Consider the following 15451-nt stretch of genomic DNA (forward strand, 5'->3'; position numbering starts at 1 on the left):
CCTGTGGTTCAGATTCGACGTATAATTGGAGGTACATGGCTACGAACACGATAAGAACAGTTACGTAAATTACAGACTTGCTTTATTTTCCTGGCTTGGAAAAAAATGTTTTTAAATTTTTTTGTACAATGTGTTTTACGTCACACCGACACAGATAAGTCTTATGGTGACGATGGGATGGGAAAGGCCTAAGAGTGGGAAGGAAGTGGTCGGACGTTTAAGTAAGGTACAGCCCCGGCATTTTCCTGGTGTGAAAATGGGAAACCATGGAAAACATCTTCAGGGCTGCTGACAGTACGGGTCCGAACCCACTATCTCCTGGATGCACGCTAACAGCTGCGCGCCCCTAACCGTACGGCCAATTCGCTCAGTAATACATTTAATAACCATATTAGACACTACAGAAGGCATATTATCAAACAGAATTTTAGTAGTAGGTAGATCCAGTACCCACGTATGAAACAACAGTAATATTTACCGAGAGGACACTAAATTATAGGAAATATCCGTTTGTACGTGTATGGTCTTTTTGTATTTGTCTATCCGCTAGCTTGATCTTGTACTGAAAATCTCAGTTTATCCAACGGGCAGTAAATTTATTTTAACAGGAATTTTATGTATTACGGAATAGTACCTAATGCATAGATAAAGGCTATTTCCTTCTCAACCCTACCTCATGTAGCGGGCATTTTGATTTGACGCTTTGTAAGCTGCCTATAAATGTCAGTTTCAACGTTCCATCTTGTCCTACGGACCTCTGTTTGAATAATCCATTTCTAATTTTGAATGTATTTTGCCGAGATACACTGACTCCCTCACCAGACATATTTTAGATACACAGATTGTACCGTTTTCCTCCCTTGATTTCGCGATCTTGGGATCTGGGGTCCGAGACTCCAGTGCTAATCCACAGAGGGGGCTAGTAATTCCCTAATACTGTCTATCTATAAAATATATTGCAGTACCTCTCTTGTTAATGGAAAATGAATTATAATTTAATCCAAATGCCATTTAAATTGATGTTTAATCCTAAATTAAATCCTGTGGTATTAGTAGTGTTACAGTAAGTGCTGTGTTATGTTTTGTTCTGCTGCGCCTCTTTTAATACATGTACGTGTTGACCAAGTCACTGACATCGGTAATGGCATTATTTCTCAGAAAATAATTAAATGACCTGGAAATCCTGTTGAAATAATTTAATTTAAGAGGTACCTATATGTTGATAACTGTACTTACTGCTGCCTTGCCTGATGGCCTGTAATTGTTGGAGTTCTACGTGCTTAGCGTGATATCCTCCACTATATTGACTAGCTTTCGCAGCCAGATACCAACCGTCTAATAACAGACGACTCCACGGTTGGTTTCACGAGGCTGAGTGAACCTCATTCCACTCCAGAATTAAAATCCTTGGACTGGCCGGGAATCAAAAACAGAGCCGCTAAGGGAGAGACAAACGCGCTACTTGTACACCAGGACCAGAAATTTTTATAAGAAAAATTCAAACCTTTCATTGGACCGCGAAAGCTGTGTGACATCACTGTCCTCTCACCAAAGTGAATCTTTTCCAATGCATATGGGATATTTAAAATATTAAGTCACTCTCCTGTGGTTCACATTTTATGCATGGCTATGATCACGATATCAATAACCATGTAAAGCTACAAGTTGCAGTGGCTTGTTTGCCTTTCTTCGCTTTACCTTCAATATATATTCCAAATAACTCTATGGACCTAACGTACTTCATTAAATTACAGTATGTGGATTTCGATGTATCCAAAAATCGTTGACACAATATGAGATTCAGTTGCGGTCTCGTGATCGTCGTGACACTTCATGGATAGCTGATGACGCGTTCTCTAGGACACGTATAGAAAACTCGTCTTTAAAGTTAGAACAAAATGTTTGGATAAATTTGATAATTATAAATTACTGCGAAATGTCGTCACTTTTACATGAATTATCCATTTAAGTTAATAATTAACAATCCCTGCCAAAACAGTCCTCAAAGTAAAGCACATATCTAATGTCCCACGTTATCTTAATTGCTTTGAAGTTCTTGCAAGGAAGACAGAGCAGCAATCAAGAAGTTTGGTGTGGGAAGAGGGGTAGATTCTATCCCTTCAGAGTACAGCTAATGAAGTACTGTTGCCGCCAGTGGACACAAGACAAACAAGTGGAGTACCAACCTTCCCAACTAACTATTACAGGTACATTAGCCAGCCGTTAATTGCTCGGTTACGTTGGTTAGTCTGGCGCAAGAACGGTAAACAATGAGTTAGACAGCTCTCTCAGCATAGCCAGAGAGAGATGAGCTGAGCAGGCAATATCAACACTATCAGCACGTAGTATTTGCATTTCGAAACCCAAAAATTGTTTATCAGCGCATAGACACAACCATTGTAAGTAATCATGTAGAATAAATAATAACATATAAAGTGATTGCAAGGAGTTTTGATAATACAGAATTATGAGATGAGAAATCTCTAATTCACGCCTGACCGATACTAGTAGAATTAATATGTCATCAACGAACAGCGGCTATCCGGGGAAAGTATTTTCAGCTCATCAAATAAGGGGAGGAGCGTGATTGGATGCTTAACTGTAGGAAGGTGCAGTGCCGAATTTATGAACAAACGTTATTACAAACAACTGTCGGTAGTGCAGTGTTTAATTATTTATTCCTCAAACGTTTCAGAGTTACAAATGAGAGTTTATCATACATTATTGCAGTTACATGACAAAGTTGGAATATTTTGGTGCTGAAGGAAATTCAAACTTTGACATTTATGAAAGATACTAAGTCCCATCCACTTATTCTAGGTGCTATGTTCTCAGCCACTCTCCACAGATCTGCATATACTATTCCTTATGCTCATTCCTTTCCAGGTAAGGGATCATAGCCTATATATTTGTTCATCTCTAATTGAGTCCATTGAGGAACTATATTCAAAGATAGCGGATTGAATGTCTCTCCCCCCCCCCTCCCCCATCCCGTTTAGGACTTTCACTTTAAGGACTTTTTCTACGTCGGTGTAGCATTCGTTTATTGTTAAACTTTCTACATCTGATGAATCGTATGCGATAAAAATAAAAATGGCGTACGGCTTTTAGTGCCGGGAGTGTCCAAGGACATGTTCGGCTCGCCAGGTGCAGGTCTTTTGATTTGACTCCTGTAGGCGGCCTGCGCGTCGTGATGAGGATGAAATGATGATGAAGACGACACATACACCCAACCCCCGTGCCAGCGAAATTAACCAATGATGGTTAAAATTCCCGACCCTGACGGAATGGAACCCGGGACCCCTGTGATCAAAGGCCAGCACGCTAACCATTTAGCCATGGAGCCGGGCATCGATTGCGATGCTGACAGCTTTTGAAATGTTCAGATATTTTTTTTTGGTAGAGATTATCTCGTCTGCCACAGCTTGAATGTTAATACAATTTGAACTATTCATGGAAAAAATTACTTTGAAAGGTTTAACAGCCCTTGCTTCCTCGACCATTTTACATAGGTCACTGGGTACAAATGCCTTCGTCACTGACTTCGTTCTTTCTATCAAAGCAAACCCAGAGGCACAGGGAATATTCACACACATACCCTACAATTTGAAGAATAATTATTCACAAAATAGGACAAAATAAGTCTATGCATACCAGCCCGGAAAGAGAAACAAAGGCAATTGAATGGCACATTGCATCATTCTTAAGAAATCATGAGGCAACTTGGCATTAATGCCATCTAGCGGTGGCATTTATAACCGCTTGGAATTCTCAGCGGACATAGCTCTTTTCACACATAATCCTCCTCGATATCCTACACCTTTCGAACTACTTACCACCCACGAGAAAATGAGTAAACAAAATCTAATGAAAATAGGTATATAAAGTCGGGGAATAAAGACCTACAATCTACGCTACAAATAATTCCATTCACCCTGGTTGAAATGGTAGTTTAGGGGAAGGCGCTTAACATTTAATTTTTAATTACCTATCATTCCAACTCTGGAACTTTGGACTGTTAGATAGGCAACGTAGTGCTTGCTGTTCGTTCAAAGTGAGAAAAAGCGCGGTTTACATTTGATCGAGTATTTCATATGATAGCATTGCTTTTAATCGCGACATTTTTACTAAGTAATGACCTATGTTGACTTCAGTTGGGAAAACCACAAAGACAGTCTTTCTGAGAATTCTGTAGCGAAGTACGGGTACATCAGTTAGTATACCCTAAAACAGAGGCGCTCACGCTGGGCATTTTGTCCCGTGAGCGCACAGAACTGTAAGCGGGCGGGCTGGTAGGCGATGGGCGTATGCTATTCAATTAGTACGGAAGGTCCATAGAGATATTAATTTGTGATGCACATTAAAGGTTTAAGTAAAGCGAAGAAAAGCAAACAAACAAGCAAGCAAGCTATTGTAGCTGGTAGCTCTACATGGTTGTTCATTAAGTCTCTGGCTGGGCACCACTGCTACTTGATATGATTTCCTTTCCAACCCCGAAGTTATTCGATTTTTTACCCAAGGATTATTTTTCCCTTGATAGAACTTACTTTATACAATATTTCAATTCTTCAAATATTTTGAACTTTTCGTTCCCTCCGGGATGTATTACTTAATAACACGGTGTCACTTGAGTTTTAACTGCTATAATACCAGGCGAGTTGGCCGTGCGGTCAGGGGCGCGCGGCTGTGAGCTTGCATCCGGGAGATAGTGGGTTCGAATCTCACTGTCGGCAGCCCTGAAGATGGTTTTTCGTGGTTTCCCATTTTCACACGAGGCAAATGCTGGGGCTGTACCTTAATTAAGGCCACGGCCGCTTCCTTCCAACTCCTAGGCCTTTCCTATCCCATCGTCGCCATAAGACCTATCTGTGTCGGTGCGCCGTAAAGCCACTAGCAGAAAAAAACTGCTATAAAAATTTAATGTGGCAGTTGGGCTTCTTGACTGAATGGTCAGCACAATGATCTTCATTTCAGGGGATTCCGAGTTCGATTCCTTCTTCGCAAGACTAGGGATTTTAGCCACGTTTAGTTAATTCTTCTGACTTGAGAAGACTGGGCATTTGTGTGGTTCCTAAATCTGGGCCAAGTCCATATATGTGACACAGATCGCACTCGCGACTCCAACAGGGGTGTGAAAAATGTGGTAGAGAAAGAAATACTAACCTGGTGCAGGCCTTTTAAGATTGAAAAGATGACGAGAAACATCTGCCATATATAGGAATCAACGTGTTAATTTGTTGTTCTTGGCGGTAGTGGCGGTGGTGGGGGAATATGTTTATGAGTTTGGGACATTGCGAAAACCCAGTCCGCGAGGCAGGGGAATTAACCGTTCACAATTGAAGTTGGACATTAGGCAATGGTATGATCATAAACGGGGTTAAAAGTCAGGTTGTGATTTTCACAAATAGGGAAAGTCCTCTCAGTTTTAATTACAGCGTTGATGGAGTGAAAGTTCCTTTTGGGGATCATTGTAAGTACCTAGGTGTTAATATAAGAAAATATCTTTTTTTTCTATTTGCTTTACTTCGCACCGACACAGAAATATCTTATGGCGACGATGGGATAGGAAAGGCCTAGGAAGTGGAAAGAAGCAGCCGTGGCCTTAATTAAGGTACAGCCCCGAAATTTTCTTGGTGTGAAAACCATCTTCAGGGCTGCCGACAGTGGAGCTCGAACCCACTATCTCCCGATTACTGGATACTGGCCGCACTTAAGCGACTGCAGCTGTCGAGCTCGGTAGGAAAGATCTTCATTGAGGTAATCACATAAATATGATTGTTAATAAAGGGTACAGATCTCTGCGCATGGTTATGAGGGTATTTAGGGGTTGTAGTAAGGATGTAAAGGAGAGGGCATATAAGTCTCTGGTAAGACCCCAAATAGAGTATGGTTCCAGTGTATGGGACCCTCACCAGGATTACTTGATTCAAGAACTGGAAACAGTCCAAAGAAAAGCAGCTCGGTTTGTTCTGAGTGTTTTCCAACAAAAGAGTAGCGTTACAAAAATGTTGCAAAGTTTGGGCTAGGAAGACTTGGGAGAAAGGAGACGAGCTGCTCGACTAAGTGGTATGTTCCGAGCTGTCAGTGTAGAGATGGCGTGGAATGACATCAGTAGACGAATATGTTTGAGTGATGTCTTTAAAAGTAGAAAAGATCACAATATGGAGATAAAGCTGGAATTCAAGAGGACAAATTGGGACAAATATTCGTTTATAGGAAGGGGAGTTAAGGATTATAATAACTTACCAAGGGAGAGGTTGAATAAATTTCCAATTTATTTGCGATAGTTTAAGAAAAGGTTAGGAAAACAACAGAATCTGCCACCTAGGTGACTGCCCTAAATGCAGATCAGTAGTGACTGATTGAAGTTCCACGACCCACTAAGGAATTGAATCCGGCACCTCGATGCGCGAAGTCCAAGCAGTCAGCCTCAAAGCCACTTTTAAATGCTGAAATTCTGAAATATATACTAGCTCAGAATTTTTTAATTTCAAAATTATTTCAGGTACAACCGTTATGCATGTTTACATATGCAGATATACGTTAGGCATTTTATCATTGTGACTGCAGTAGAATTTCTCTTCAGAACTAAATATCCTCTGATGTTATCAGAGATGTTTGCTCTTTTTCTCCTTCGTTCTATCGAACGCAGTGGGATGAATCTGAGGCTCGCTCTTCTCTCAGTTTAGTAATTTTCCAACTCTGATTTTGCGTATAAAGTAGAAAAAAGTCACCCTTTTTTTCATACTGGGAATGTGCTGCAGAACTTTGCTTTAAATTAAAGCCAAGCAGCGAAGTGTTTCGCGGGCGAAGGAACTCTTGTCGCGAGACAAAATACCGCTATATTTTTTCCACCCGATGTAGAATACTGTTCGAACATTTGCCAGGCTAAAGGGGTCGGGGAGGTATCACTCGCCCTTCTTTCAATCCACAGCACAACTTGGCAAGAAGTGAATGCAGCTATCTTAACTGCTGTTTGCTTCTAACGGCTAATCACAGTCACAAATCATTGTGGGGAATGGCTGGGATCGCTGTTACAAATCAAGAACGTATCGATAGCTTATGAAGGAGCATTGTTATTAATTATTTGCTGTATTCTTCATCAGAAATGTTAATGATAGAAGATTGCGAGCAACAATAGTATAATGCTCAAAACTGAAACGTATCATATCATTCTTAAGATGGGCATCATGTATTAATGTTTCACATCAGGGAAATGCATCCACCTATATTTCTTAGATGTCCACCGAGGTAGTTTTAAAGGGCCGAAGAAAATGATCTACACACAAAAAAGAAAAAAAAATACAGGAACCAAATACATGGAGTGGACCTTTATTATTTATATTATATTCGGAATCAAACACTAAATTACTAAACAATTTATGATCTGTGTTCCTTTAAGATATACTATTGCAGTTTTTATTCACTTAATGTTTGTTTAATTCTGTCTTTGTTTTATTTTATGTATATTTTCAACATGGAAAAAGCTTTCCCGTAGTTTTTGTTTTGTATTTCTGCAGTATGTTATTCTCCTTAGTTTCTATTTTGTATTTTTAAATTACATATTATGAGTATTCCTGTGTCAAGAAGGTACTTTATTGAGGCGTATTGTCAAACAGATAAACAAATAAACAAATAAATTATTAAAACGCCAGTTTTTACTTGGTCAATCATATTGAGCGTATTTAAAGCGCAAGAAGGAAGCTTTTAAGGTGCCTTTTCCGTTACATTGGAATAAGCAATCTAATGAATACGATGTTACTAACATCCCCATAGTTAATCTTTTCTTGGAAATGAATTTATTTCACGTGTAAATCTAAAGCTGAACATCATGATGTATGTTTGAAATTAATTAAAAATTGGGGCTGATGACCTAGCTGTTAGGCCCCTTTAAACAACAATCATCAATTAACAAATCATAAATTGATCATTTTAAAATTATTTTTAATAGAAATATCCTTGAATTACTGTAATAAATAACTTCAGAATGTGTACTTAGATAAGGCATGGAATTGAAAAGTGAATAGATGTCACCAGTATTCCTTTCTTTTCACTTGATGGATGGAGACACGTGACTGATAACAAGAATTTTATTACTGAGCGAGTAATGATGCCTTTGTCATCTTGAGACGTCGTCTTTAAATATCGATTTGGTTGCTCAACTTGTAGTCTAGAAATTAAAAATACTGCCTCATTCACATGCAGTTCAAACACACTCACGTACCTTGCCCCCTCGGTGTTATCACTCAGCATACACTGAGCAAATGCCTGGATAGTCCACTGTTTTTAGTTCGATCGATTGTGCAGTGGTTTGGTAGACACTCACTTCTTCCTATGTTCAACGTGGCGGAATAAGATCCAAGTGCGGTCAAATGACATTTATCAATGCTTAGATGTAATATACCGTATCTATACTACCAAAGAGAGAGTGTGAGTTCGTGCTATAATGAGTAATCTCAGAAACGACTGAACCAAATTTGAAATTTCTATCACCATTTGAAAGATACCATAAATCCGGGTAACGTAGGCTATATATCATCCCGGAATATCAAAGAGTGATTTGGGCCCTTTCACACTAGCATAGGCTAATAAAGGTGAAATGTCGAATTTGTCGTACAAGGACGGGACAGAGCTCATTTTAAGTCTCACGATACGAAGAACAAAACTCGGTAAACCAGGTCTTTTTTTTTTTTTCGCTAGTGGTTTTACGTCGCACCGACACAGATAGGTCTTATGGCGACGATGGGAAAGGCCTAGGAGTTGGAAGGGAGCGACCGTGGCCTGGTGTGAACATGGGAAACAACGGAAAACCATCTTCATGGCTGCCGACAGTGGGATTCGAACCCACTATTTCCCGGATGCAAGCTCACAGCCGCGCGCTCCTAACCGCACGGCCAACTCGCCCGGTAAACCAGGTTCTAGGGCCCTAACACCAACCGTTAGTGAGATACCGACATCATACTCCCCCGCTGTAGGAATCTGATGAAGAAATAACCGTAACCATGGCAACATCAGCTCAAGGGTTCTAGAATACAGGTGTTGGCTGTGATTATTGTTTTAAGAGGAAGTACAACTAGGCAACCGTCCTCTATTAACAGCAATCAGAAGGAAGAAATGGAAGGGATCCGACACTCGGAAAAACGAAGGGATATGCCAAAGAAGACATGAGCCATGAAGGTTGTGAAAGACGCCCTAGTCCCCAAATGTTTTAATACCGCCAGGGTGGGAAAAGAACTAGAGGGACCAAGGGAGGTTGGATAGGATAAAAGAAAGTGAGGAGCCTGGCATAAGTAAGTGGAAGAAATGCCAGGACTCGGCTAACGGCCCCGTGGTCGCCTACCCACGCTCTCAAGTTAAGATCCCCTTGGGACTCTTTTAGTCGCCTCTTACGACAAACAGGCGGTATCGTGGGTGTTATTCTATCGCCCGCACCCACAGGGGGAATCTAGAATACAGACCTGGTACTCAAAGTAGGCACGTGTGTTAGCATAGGCAGGGCCAAGGAGAGATTCTGTTCAGATATTTTAAACTCGTAGCTGCGTTAATCTGCGAGATAAAAATATTTCAGTATATTTTGGTGCATGCTTTATCCTTGGTCTCTTTGTCTTGGTTTCTTTCACATAAAATCTGCTTGACCGACCGTGCTCAAATTTGGCAAGTATATAGCTGGAACCTTTGGTTAATATGCAGGCTGATTACTATGACAGTGTATCTTAAGGGTGCCCTGCACGGAAACAAAATGTGAAGCAAGTCAGAGGAAAACGTACGCCTGGGACCCTTAAAAGAGAATAAGCTGCCTGAACGGTTAGTCCTATCAAATATTGGAGCAGAGCAGGTATACTTAAAATTTTATTTACCAGAAAAAAAGTTTATATGAATTTTCCTCGTAACTCTAATAATCAAATACGGTACCTATATATATCTACCTACCTATCTATATCTAAAATACTGATGTATAACGGGTAATCTTAGAAACTACCGGACCTATTTGGAAATTTATTTCACCATCTAAAAGATTATATCATTCGGAGTAACACAAGCAGTGATATAGTGCTATCATCCCAGAACATCAGGGTGTTTCTCGGGCAAGACAAAGAGCCATGCAATTTGATTAAATCTTACAACGTTAGACTATTTCATGTACAACTCTGTATACAATGTAGAATTCCGTAGCGAAGCAGGAGCACGTCAGCTGGTATTAATATATTGGACTATTGGAGTAATAATAATAATAATAATAATAATAATAATAATAATAATAATAATAATAATAATAATAATAATAATAATAATAATTCCTTGTTAAATAATATTACCGTACACACATAGCACATTTGAATAGGCAGGAACTAGTTCCCTCCACACAATGTCAAGTGTAGTTCTTTCCGAGGTCCGTCTGGATGAAGGCCTGCACTTGTATAACCCGGTAAAATAAATAGACAAAATCCTACAAAGACAAGGGAGAGAAGAAGAACAACTAAAATATATGATATGCGTTTACGAAACCAAACTTAAGTAGTTCGATTCCCGGCCTTGGTAGACATTAGAGACCGTCTTGAGTACGGCAATGCTAAGCATTATTCCCAGTACCAATAATCTGTTATAGTTTAGTTGGCTTCTTACATCCAAGGCTGTCAGTCCTTCGAATTATGAAGAGGGAGAATCCATAGATAGCCCTACATTCTCTGTTGACATTTATACGGGTTGTTTCAACGATGTGTACAACTTGATACAGTTGATAGGTAATACCAAGACCAATGCACGGTACTCTGCATAAAAATACTGTTTATGTATTAACTGGCGTTCGTTGTTGGAGCGAGAAGTTATACGTTTGGGCGTCTTTACATCGGCTACTATTGGCTTAGTAGTAAAGTGGGGACGTTTACCTCTTCCTGTCGTCTGCATTGATATCGCAACCACTTTACAGAGAACGTCAACGCTGTGAGTGGTCAGTTGACAGCCAGATTTCGAACCAATTGATAGCCCGAGGAGAACTCATCACGTAGTCATGTGATCTGACATGCAAGTACATGGGACACCCACTTATTCAGAAAAGAACTGACATGCCTCGATTCCTTACTGTGGATTCATATGAAGCAGCAAGTACATGGGACACCCACTTAATCAGAAAACGACCTAGAATAGTCGGAAGTATTGTTGTCAGCACTGGAGCCGTTCAAGTCTTCGAACGAGTTCGATAGCAAATGCTCCGACATTGTAACGCCTGCATTCCAGCTGGTGGTCCCGAATTCTCAGAACAAACGACTGTTCCTATATATGTACACTTCCTCCACCAACAACTTTGTAAATATTCCTTGGAGCCGACAGCTGACTTCGGTGGACATACAGTATATATTTTCGTGTTGCTGTGTACTATCTACCGTACCAGTTTGTGTAGACAGTTTAACAGCACTCTGTGTAAGAACTCTCATGACACTTTATGTGTTTAAACAGATCTGATAAATGTCCTTTTTTTAAAATAGAAATATTTGGTTTTCACCATGTAGCCAGCCTATATTTGTAACGAGCCATTATTTGAACTACGTGATAAAATGAAACTTATACTGAAATATCACAATACACACCCCCAGTTACCGAGCTACTGGAATTAAACCAGTTACGGTTAAATCCCCGACTCGGCCAGAAATCGAACGTGGGCCCCTTGACCCAAAAGCCAGCGCCCTAACCATTTAGACATTGAGCAGGACAAGTTCTTGATTTCGATGATATGAGCGCTAAGACCACAAGGTGCCACCTGCTGACGAAAAATAATTGAATGTTGTATTTGTGTCTAATACCGCCTAAGTAGCGAGAGCAAACATGTAACTCCCGAATTAATTGTGTGTGCCGGTCTGAGTGGCTCAGACGGTTGAAGCTGTGGTCTTCTGACTCCAACTTGGTAGGCGCGATCCTGGTTCAGTCCGGTGGTATTTGAAGGTGCTCAAATACATCAGTCTCGTGTCGGTAGATTTACTGGCATGTAAAAGAACTCCTGCGTGACTAAATTCTGGCACCTCGTCGTCTCCGAAAACCGTAAAAGTAGTTAATGGAACGTAAAGCAATTATTATTATTATTATTATTATTACTATTATTATTATTATTATTATTATTATTTGTGGGAACGTAGATATTTGATCATCCAATATCAAACGAAAACCTTGTATTAATATGTTTCTCCGTAACCGGTAATCTCTCGCCACCACATTTCAGGTAACGTTACTAAGACGCGTATGTATTTTAAATTAGTATGTTAGCTGTCTAATTACGAGTTTAAGTAATTGCTCGCCTGATATATCCTCTTCTGGGAGGGAGCTAAGTGGCCTCCAAAGCACGTCGTATTTCTCATGTTAGTTATTCAGTAGGGCGTAATGTTTCATGGCGCTTCCTACCGGGTGGAGTCGCAAGCTTTAATCTCGTGACATACGCTAGCAGAGATGTGTGTGATTTAGTTAAAATTTTAAATTTGTTGTCAGCTATGAATAGATGTTCAGTAAAATATGAAACATGATTTTTAAAAATCAACGAAAATTATTATTTTAATGACACACTTTATAGTCCAAAAGATATATCATGTACTGGACGTGCCGGAGTGCTGGCCTTCTGACTCCAACTTGGCAGGTTCGATTCTGGTTCAGTCCGGTGGTATTTGCAGGTGCTCAAATACGTCACCCTCGTGTCGGTAGATTTACTGAAGCATTAAAGAAATCCTGTGGGACAAAATGCCGGCACCTCGGCGTCTCCGAAAACCGTAATAGAAGTTAGTGGGACATAAAAACAGTAACATTACTAAGTACTGTACGTCGTTCCATTGAAGACCACTCGATTACTGAAATAAACTCGGTAGATATAAAGCACTTGGAATGAAGGAATACCGTTCTTTTGTGGGTCGACTATTTTCGTTATGACTGAGGATTCCTTAAATTGTGAAAGATCATTCATTCAGCTAAAATTAATTTGAAGTTGTGTTTTCATAGTCCTTGGGATGTTACCTATCTTGTTCCATTCGAACAACACGATTTCTGAAATCATCTACTACTACTACTACTACTACTACTACTACTACTACTACTACTACTACTACTACTACTACTACTACTACTACTACTACTACTACTACTACTACTACTACTACGTCATTTGATTAACGTCCGATTAATTGCTATAGATTTTAAGAGATGTCATGATGTAGGAGTTCTTTGAAGCATCAACACAGAGTTCCCATATTCATACATCCGGTTTTTTTTTTTTTTTTACGTCGCACCGACACAGATAGGTCTTATGGCGACGGATGGACATGTAAGGACTAGGAATGGGAAGGAAGCGGCCGTGGCCTTAATTAAGGTATAGCCCCAGCATTTGCCTGGTGTGAAAATGGGAAACCACGGAAAACCCTTTTCAGGGCTGCCGACAGTGGGGTTCGAACCTACTAACTCCCGAATACTGGATACTGGCCGCACTTAAGCGAATGCAGCTATCGAGCTCGGTACACATCCGCAAATACCATCGACCTTAACCTGTATCAGACTTTCTATTTTGGTGGTGGTAGTCATAATAATAATAATAATAATAATAATAATAATAATGATAATGATAATAATAATAATCATAATAATTCTACAAAAGTCAGCTGAAATTATTTTAAAGTTGTGCCTTTTGTCGTCCAGTGGGATGTTACGTATGCTGTTCCATGCTAAGACTTCAGGGTGACTGAAATATACTTGGTTACTAATCGTGCTAAGGCATTTTATATAAAGGGGTTAGGACTCCACCATTACTGCCACCGTCAACCTAAACATTTGTTCCATGTAGGGTTACCATACGCCAGCATTCATGCACATGTGCCCGCTCTTTGATAATAAAAATTACGTCCATATATATTTTTGCAAATCCTCGAATTTGTCCGCATTTTTCATATTTGAGTCTAACTCATTCATTTTTTGTTTCGTACATACGAAGGGTGACATTTAGCGCTCTTTTTGTGTTAACTGTTGATAACTTAGCGCGAATGAGAACGCAGACGTTGGCAATATACCCATGGGACTGATAATCAAATCGTAACTTCGGTGGTTTGATGGTTCTGTTATTCTGCGGTTCGATGTTTTTAGTTTCGAGATGTGATGTCATATAGCCAAAGTCAAGCCAAGAAAAACGGAGTGACTAGGCCTATATTAAACTTTGTAAAAGTGAAGGCAATATGCAGAGGTTGTGAAGGTGGCTTAATTCCTTTCTGCTGTACTTGGTCACAATTCCAGTTCAGGAAGACTCTTCCATCTAATAAATGTGGAGTGGACCAAGGAAGGAAGTAGGCTTGACATTGTTTCTCTGAAATAATTGCTGTAGTGAAATTTAATTTCAGGCATTTTACATGCAAACGTGTGTTTGACTATTTGTATAGCAACAACGAATTGTTACAGAGAATTGTATCTTGTGATATAAATAACGACGTTGTTACATGCTTTTCGTTGGTGTAAGGAATGTGTCAGTCTTTTCAGTTTTTGAGATATTGTTTCCCTAATTCCAGGAGATTCAATTTTTGTGGTTGCCCTGAAGGCAATGTATATTTAAATATTCTCCTCCAATATATTCTCAAATAATGCCATAAACCAAGTACCGAAATACCAGAGTAAGTCAAAATAGTAGGATTCCGTAAGCTAATGCTCAGAAACGAAGGAATGGAGCTCGGTGCAACTTGCGTATTACTAGTTTGTAGTTCCATCGATTGATAGTGTGCAAGAGAATCATGATACAGAGATAATTGAAGAATGGTGAAGGTACTGGACGAATGGTCACGGCAGGAGTTGTACACAGAGTTCTGTTCTGTGTAGGTAGTAAACAGGGAATCTGTCAGCGTTCATAGGAGTATTGTGAGTATCCGGAGAGTAAGTGATATCTGATCAACAACCCCCCTGTGGGTGGGGGCGGTAGTATAACACCCACGGTATCCCTGCCTATCGTAAGAGGCGACTAATAGGGGCCCCAGGGGCTCTGAACTTTCAATAGTGGGTTGGCGACCACGGGGTCCTTAGCTAGGTCCTGGCACTGTTTCCACTTACTTATGCCAGGCTCCTCACTTTCATCCATTCTATCCGACCTCCCTTGGTCAACTCTTGTTCTTTTCCGACCGCGACGCTATTAGGTTTCCGAGGGCTAGGGAGTCTCTTATGTTCACGCCCTTCGTGGCCCTTGTCTTTCTTTGGCCGATACCTTCATTTTTCGAAGTGTCAGATCCCTTCCATGTTTTCTCTCTGATTAGTGTTATATAAAGGATGGTTGCCTAGTTGTACTTCCTCTTAAAACAGCAATCACCACCACCACTCTGACCAACAATTGCATCAAACATCAGAGGCACTCATTATTGCCATTGATGAACATCTGCTAAGCGGAGTATTTTCCAGGGATGACAAAGTGAAAGAATGGTTCAACGAACTGGATGCCATATTCTATCGTCAG

The sequence above is a fragment of the Anabrus simplex genome, chromosome 1 (genome assembly GCF_040414725.1).
Source record: "Anabrus simplex isolate iqAnaSimp1 chromosome 1, ASM4041472v1, whole genome shotgun sequence".
In the NCBI taxonomy this organism is placed as follows: Eukaryota; Metazoa; Arthropoda; class Insecta; order Orthoptera; family Tettigoniidae; genus Anabrus; species Anabrus simplex.